The sequence below is a fragment of the Hoplias malabaricus genome, chromosome 1 (genome assembly GCF_029633855.1).
Source record: "Hoplias malabaricus isolate fHopMal1 chromosome 1, fHopMal1.hap1, whole genome shotgun sequence".
Lineage (NCBI taxonomy): Eukaryota > Metazoa > Chordata > Actinopteri > Characiformes > Erythrinidae > Hoplias > Hoplias malabaricus.
Genome location: NC_089800.1, coordinates 30,302,834 through 30,311,051, shown reverse-complemented (window position 1 = coordinate 30,311,051; position 8,218 = coordinate 30,302,834). Strand labels below are relative to the sequence as shown.

The window sequence follows — 8,218 nt, the reverse complement described above, 5'->3', positions numbered from 1 at the left end:
TTTTGAAACAAATTTTAGATAGTTCTTTTTGGGTTTTTTTACAATGTTTTAATCATTATTGTTGTACCAGATGTTCTCAAGATTGCTGAGGTTAAGCCTATACTTAAAAAAAATATATACTTTATATATAAAAATATACTAAAAAAAAAAAAAAAGACACCAAGCAGACACCAGCGAGGCTGAGAGTGATTTACAGGATATTACAGGTCAGAGTAGTGGATGAAGAATGGCGAAGAAGAGAAGAAGAAGAGAAGAAGAACTAAAAAGATTTTCAAAATTCATTGCTGGAATCCACAGAGAGACAGATGGGGATATGTCCCCTCTGAGTGTGAGTTTCTTTTTAACAAATCATCTGTTAACTTGTTACATTTTGTATTGCTACAAAAAAATATGACATGTTTTTGCAGCAAAGAAGACGAGTTCAAAGACTAAGGCTCACAGTGATCAAACAGAGACACGGTCCTGCAGTGAGTAAATCTGTTCAGCTGAGGTTGCTGAAGTTAAGTCTATACTAAAAAAAAAATAGTAAACGGTAAAAGGAATTAAACTTCCAATCACAGCTGCCGTTACACTTTGTACCACATTTTAAAGAGCTGATTTTAGCTTTTTAATTATATAAAGCCTAAGGTCTCTGGGCTTAATGCAAAAGGATCCTCACAGCATTACTCCCACATCACAGAGGAGTAGAGGCTGTTTCTGTGAAAGGTTGGGACACAAACTCCATATTAATGCACTTGATTTCAGAAGGAAATGTGGATAAAAGTTTACTTGTGTTCAGTGAGTGTACTTTCTGAAAATGTGGACTTTAATTTCTGAATGTGAACCGAGATCAGAGCAGGGACATGTTCAGACATGGTTCTGTGTTGAATGGCAGGGGATGGAGCAGGTGGTGAAAGTGAACCTGATTAACTGGATCTGTGCTTCCTCTGAATTAGAAATGAAAGTAAAGGAAAACCACGAAGATGTAGCCACTGTCCTCTCACTTCTAAGGATCCAGAAAACTAATTCAGGTTCTGATTATTGTGTGCTGAACCTTTGATCTGAAGTCTGGGGTCTGACCGAGTGAGGACCAGACACGGGTGAGTGAGATTACAGTGGAATATGTCACTGCATCTGTGTTTTTCTCATATGATACTCTCTGGGCTTGCGTTACACTTTGATTTTATGTCTTATTTTGAGTTTTATGTACTGATGTTAACAAAAAACTTTTTTTGCCTAACACTACAATTATTAGTGTTTATGGTTTTATATATATATATATATATATTTAGAAGAGTATGAGACCTGTTTAATCAACTTGAAGTAAAACACTCTAGCTATCATTTTTCAGTGGTACACCTTTGATAAACCACTTTGCTACTCAGTGGTTATTTATTAAGTAGCAAGTCTATCCCCAACTTACAAAAAGAGCACACAGTAAACTTTTGGGTTGGTTCACAGACATGGATTAAGCCTAGTCCTGGACTACACTGTATTTTGAAATGTGATTTTCTATTGAAAGGAGAACATAGTCTAGGACTAGGCTTAATCCCTGTCTGGGAGACCACCCCTCTATGTTTAAGATATGTGTGTTGCTCTTCATGTTCACTTATTCCCGTAGGTACATAAATAGACACCTCCAGACCTGTTAAATTCAAGTTGTTCAATGTAGAATATTAAATGTCTGGTATTTAGCTAACTTTATACAGTATGTGTGTTTTTCAAAACTGGGCTACAGCAGTGTTTGTCAGGTCACTTTCTGATTGCACAGATAATTTTGTTATGAGGATATAGGAGACAACCAACAAGTTCTACTGGAACACCTGTTTACATTTGCATATTCACTGTTAGTGATACACAACTGCCAATCAAAGGCTGTGGATGGGAGGTCAGTAGGGAATCTTTTAGGGTATATTTTATTTCTTTGTTAGACTGAAATTAGATAAACTTAGAGCAGGCTTGGTACACTGAGCTTGATCAGAGTCAGGGAAGGGAAACCTGGCATGTGAATTTAATTCATCACAGTTGCATAGACTAACCACATACCACATTAATCACTGTTAATTTTTTGAAACTTTGAAACTGACATGTGGAGATGAAATTTAAAAAAATAGTTGAAAAGAAAAAATGCTTTTTTTAGACATAAGAAAAATACAGTTAAAACCCATTCATAGTATGAAGATCATGAAAGTCTCCATGGGAAATCTCTCGGGTGCAATGTCTATAATCTGTTATCCTGTAAACCTTTAAAAGGTACATAATATACTCATTTCTCTTTACCCATCTAGACATCCATCACTTGTCTCTTTTTTGTAGAGCTGAGATTTGTGGTGTTTGGGGGGAAGCTTTCAGGGAAGACCTCGCTGATCAACGATGTGTTTGGAAATGAGTCACCTCCAAATAAGAAGAAAACAGCTCAGTGTAAGAAAGTAAGGGATAATGTTTGTGGAAGAGACCTGACGTTGGTTGACACTCCAGGCTGGTGGAAGCACATTCCCCTGAGTGACATTCCACACTTTCTGAAACAGGAGCTTGTTCGATGAGTTTCTTTGTGTGATCCAGGGCCCCACGCTGTTCTAGTGATCATTGAGATTGATATTCCATTCACAGAGAAACACAGGAAAGCTGCAGAGGATCACATTGTAAAAGTTCAATATCAATTTTAACTCTATATATTTGTATAGTTGTTTATATAGTCTATAGAGTTGTTTAATTAAATGCCTTTTAAATTCTATATAATTGGCATTGTACACATGAGCATTATACAATATTCAGCAAACTCAGATTTGGACAGCAGCAGAGCTTTAACTCTATTTCCTTACAGTGAGCTCTCCAAACAAAAATTAGTCACCTTTCATGTTTAAGGAGGTAGGCATTTCAGACTCCAGTAGATGGCATTAGGTGAGGACGATCTGGTTATAAATACCTGTTGGGTGTGTTACGTGATTCATAAATTGAGAAGAGGTGGTGCAGTGCAGTGAATGTCTTGTTTGATATGTGGTAAATGGGTCAAAAAGCAAATGCTAATCATTGGTAAAATGAACGATTGCATTTGTGTACGAAAGGCTACCGTGTGATGGATGTTGCTAAATTAGCACGTGTATATAAGTGTATAGTCATATAGGTCAACCCACAGCAGAAAAACAAAATCCAGATTTTCCTCAGAATTGTGGAATTGTGGCAGAAATATGAAACTGACTGAGACATGCTGCCAGTTTTCAGTGTTTCACAGCTAATGAATGAGAATTGCTTCCAGCAAGAACTGCATTTAAAGTCAGCACAGGTCCTTCATTAATAATTTCTGAAAGAACACACCACAGGGAACTGCAGACCATGAACATACGGTGCAGAGCATCACGCAAGAGGCCTTTGTTCACTTCTGTGTTGCCCGGTTATAACGGCCAAAAAAACCCCCACAAAAAATGGGGCAGTTCACGACTGGAAACATGTTTTCGGGTCAGATGAAGCTTATGCTTGTCTGTATGTGAATGATGCTAAACTTCAATGAGGACTGTGAAGTTCTGGGTGTTTTATCTATGCAGAAATCGGTCCTTTGGGTGAAGTAACAGAATAATTGAACCACAGTCTCTACAAAATGATAGTTCTTGCATTTACAGGGCTGCAGATATGATTAACATGATGAACATTCAGGAACATTCACACATCTGGACTGGCCAGCATAGTCCCAAGATTGTAATCCTCTTGAAAATCATCAGTGAAATTTGGTCGAACTGCACAATTCTGTGATGCCAGAATGGCTGAACATTCATGTTGCTTATATCCAGAAAGTTGTCCAATCCATGCCAAATTAAATCAGAGCTTTTATTCATGCTCATGGAGGCATTACATGTTGATAGGTATAATTTTCTATCACAAGTCACTATTTTTCCCCCCAGTGAGCTTATTTTATTTATGTTATATGCTTGAAAAATTCTCTTGCAAAAATTATAGTATCTTCAGTATTTATACTCATGGACAGTCTTTTGGATGAAGTACAGATTTATATAAATGGAATAAGCAGCCAGGGTTTTTCTTTGTATATTTACTAAGATATAGTTTTTGTTCACAGAGGACCAGATATTTAATGAAGAATTTAAAAGGCTTGGAAATTAGCTTCTAATCAAAGTTTCAGAGGCAATAGCTGGATTCCCTAGAAGGACAGATGGAAGCATGAATGATCCTCCTTGCTGTGAGTTTCTTTAAAATACCCACATCATTATCTGTTGGTAATCTGATACTTTTTCTAGAGTTACAACAAAAAACATTATGACATGTTCTTTTCAGTACGTGACATAAGTTCAAAGACTGAGACAGAGGATCACAGCGATGAAGATGTGTCACAAACAGAGTCACAGTCCTGCAGTGAATAAATCAGTTCACCTCTGCGTTATATAAATATGGTTTCATGTCACGGAAAGATTTTGTTGGATTTTGTAAATATAAACACTTAAAAATTTGATGCCTACAACATGCTGCAAAATCTGTGACAAAGGTAGGTTTCCTACTGTTTTACAACACCTTCCATTTTAATTACATTCATTAAGCATTTAGGACCTGAATATGCTAATTGTTGCAGTTTTTAAAGTGGAAGATTTACACATTCTCACTTAATAAAAGTCCTCAGTTGGTCTGTGGAGCACTGTGGTCTGTGACAGCCATTTTATAGAATCCTGACAATCCCATGTGGCTATATTTATTACTGAAGCATGCAGTGCTGTCTGAGGACTCGAAGGTCATGCATATTTGTTAGTGTCGTCCAGAAACTTCTACAGTGTTTTGGACAGTAGATGGTGAAAGATCTGTGTTGCAGTTCTCTTTACATGCCCTTTCTGCTGCAGAGACTGAGCCTTTGGTTGATTCCCCTTTTACATTATACCTTACATTCTAATCACCTTCACTCATTATAGTGGAATACGTAAAACTAAGGAGCTTGAATATTCTATCAACTCTTGACTCTTATTTTACCTCAGTTCCCACTTGTTTGAGCAGCTGAAGGTGTCGGATTCCAAATACTTTTATAATTATTATATTTACAAAATATAATCAATTTTCTATGACACAATTGAAAATCATTGTATTTCTTTTAAATTGGGGCATTTAGTAAAATGCAATAAAATCGGACTATATTTTGTGTATATATTTAAACTATTTCATATATTCCAGATAAAATTTCCCTACATCTGAAAGATCATATTAAAGAAATGCTTGATCCTGAGTGGAGCAGACAAGAAGAGGCGTTAATGGGAAGATTCCTGAATATGATGAGTGATCTCAGATATGCTGAGTAGCAGATGTTTAACATATATATATATATTTAAATTTTATACTAAAGTAGCTTTGAATATCTTGTAAGTTAAAATATGTCCAGTTTTATAAACATGGGAACAATTTTATTTAAAAGTATATTTTGCTAGTATGGACCAAGCCCGAAGAGGCTGAAACAGGGAGGTGAACTCAGAAGTCTTTGGGGAGGAGTAAAGGGCGGCTTATGAATGCGTATGAAGCTGGAGCCCCGCTGGATAAATGAATATGAGAAAAGGGTGGAGACGGGGTGGAGGTGGGAGCAAGTTTTAAAACAGGAGGCTTGGTGGGTTTGATAATGGCCGAACATGGCTCTGAATACGAGGATCAGTGGGAATGACTCAGTGTGGAGGAGTGAGCTGACGTAGTGAAGCAGTCGAGTTGAGATCCGTCTAAATGAACTAAATGAAGCGAGTTTATCCGACGCTGAAATGACGTGAATTTACTGATTATATTTAGGGCTGACAGGAGGAGTTTGGGCGTGGACCTACTCCCAAAATTATGTTATTACATAACTTCAATTATTAAAAAATAATTTTTACACTTTAGGTTTAGGGTTATAACTGTGTTTTGTTTGTGACTTTTGCACTGTTCTCTTTTCCGTTTTCCACAGAGGCTCTGTCTGAACCGTCTGAATGTGAGAAAGAGAGATTCACAGAAAGTGTCCCGGTGGCTGGATATGTGTTCTAATGGATATGCATCAGCTTCAGGCAGCAGTCTGTCAGACACATGACATACTCTTCAAATTTCCTTTATGTGAGTTTTTATGAGATCAGTGAGCCACTGCTGCATTAATGAAACATTTCCAGTACCATTGGATTTCTATCATTTATCCCTATTTCACAAACTCAGTGTTCCTGTAACATTTTCATTAATATGTTTCAGGGAATGTATATGAAAATGTTTTACAATATCTGAAGCAAATTGTTTCAATTACTTTTTTACAGATTAAAAAAAAAATCATAACAGATATGGATGTTTATATAATAAAAACACTGGCTATTTTGTCTGTGCAAAGCTGCTGTTGTGGATTTTATTCTTTTTTATTTATTTTAATTATTATCTCCACCTCACCTCACCTCTTCTGTTGCCCAGAAGTACCTGAACACAGTCACAACCATATGCACACACAGAAAACACAAATGACCACATTGTTTACAAATGTTTACATTGCATCAGCACAATAGCCACTAGACAGCCTACAGAAAAAATGTCCAGTTTAAAGCATAAGCATGCATGTAACCTTGTCAAAAGCAGAATAAATAAAAAAAATATTACATTTAGCAATAATGATATAATAAGGTTTATCTTACAAGCCTCATTCATTGATTTTGATTTTTTTTCTCAGATCAGATTTGGCTGCTTTGACCTTTTACATTCATAAATATAAGTGTCATTTTGCTAGCACGGACCACGCCCGTACAGGCTGAAACGAGGAGGTGAGCTCAGAAGTCTTTGGGGAAGAGTTCAGGGCGGCTTATGAATGCGTATGAAGAAAAGGATGGAGACGGAGTGGAGGCGGGAGCAAGTTTAAAACAGGAGGCTCAGTGGCCTTGATAAAGGCAGAACACGGCTCCGAATATGGGGATCAGCAGGAATTACCCAGACCGGAGGAGCGAGCTGACGTTGTGAAGCAGTCGAGATCCATCTCCTGAACTAAATGAGGCAAGTTTGTCAGACGCGGAAATGGCGTGAATTTGCAGGGTATATATAGGGCTGAGAGGAGGAGTTCGGGTGTGGTCCTACTCACAAAATTATGTTATTACATAACTTCGCTTTGCTAGTACGGACCACGCCCGTAGAGGCTGAAACGGGGAGGTAAACTCAGAAGTCTTTGGGGAAGAGTTCAGGGCGGCTTATGAATGTGTATGAAGCCGGACCCCCAAAAATTTACAGGAATGATGGTCATTAAGTGCTACAGAATGGACAGGTTCAGGTACTCTGGTCAAGGGTTTGATTGGTGTCCTGATTGTGTGTAGGTGCATGAAAGGGGTTAGTGAGTGTTTGAATGAACTACCTTTAATAAACTGGTGCATGACTGAGTTTCATATGAGACGGTAGAGAAATAGCATGAGTAAATTGAATGTCCTTTATTGATTATGATAACGGAAATTCTACCGTGACTGGTAATTTGAGTATTCAGTTGCCGCAGCGGTAAAAGGGTGATGATTACGAAATGTGATAGAGTCAGAGTTGGTCTTAAGATGGACAAGATCATCGTGTCAGCAGAAATCAAATTGATCAACTAATAATAGAATTTTAAAGTATAACCAGCTAAATGTCATTAAGCTATGGTGTAATAATAGTAACATTTATCTGGGGCCACCATGATAGTGCATCAGGCTGGATGCACTGGACAGAGTGTTGCTAAGTCCAATTTCTACTTCAGTGTAATTGATGGTGATTGGGTAATAGTCAGGGGTCTGAGGCAGGCAACAATAGGTAGAAAGTGGATTAGTAGCAGCCTTGAAGTCAAGTACTACAGAGGGGCAGCATTATTAAAGCGAGATGTGCTTTGTTGGCAGGTGTGCCCTGGTGGTGCAGTTCCAATGACATAGAGGGAATTGAGAACGGAATGGTGATCTAGAGGGATGACAGATGAGGCCAGTTAAGAAGCCCAGAAAGGTCAGCACCGCAGGAAAGGCGAGATAGAGAGAAGGCAGTTTGTCACACGGGAGAAAACTCTGAAAGAGAAAAATCCAAAAGGTGCTGAGGAGCTCAAGCAAGGAAGCAAGGTAGAAAGTTGACTCAAAGATAACGAAGATGCCTAGAGGGTGATGAAAAACAGGTGCCAGAGGTGGCGTCAAGTGCCTGAGTGCTGGTCCAAGGTAACCTGGGGAGAGGGCATAAGCTGGAACTTAGGGGCTAGATAGCAGCGTGGTTGTGAAGATAGGAGGACAGGTTGAAGGTCCACAGAGCCTGGAGGAATCAGTGCGAA

General features: G+C 38.3%; 1 long non-coding RNA gene across 1 annotated transcript; it reads left to right on the top strand.

The window, feature by feature from the left end:
* The first annotated feature begins 768 nt into the window (after positions 1-768).
* Positions 769-6,250, top strand: LOC136704812 (uncharacterized). The gene is made up of 5 exons (XR_010803985.1): positions 769-1,079; positions 2,296-2,400; positions 4,049-4,168; positions 4,264-4,471; positions 5,143-6,250. It is a non-coding gene; the product is annotated as an uncharacterized lncRNA (long non-coding RNA).
* The last annotated feature ends 1,968 nt before the right edge of the window (positions 6,251-8,218 follow it).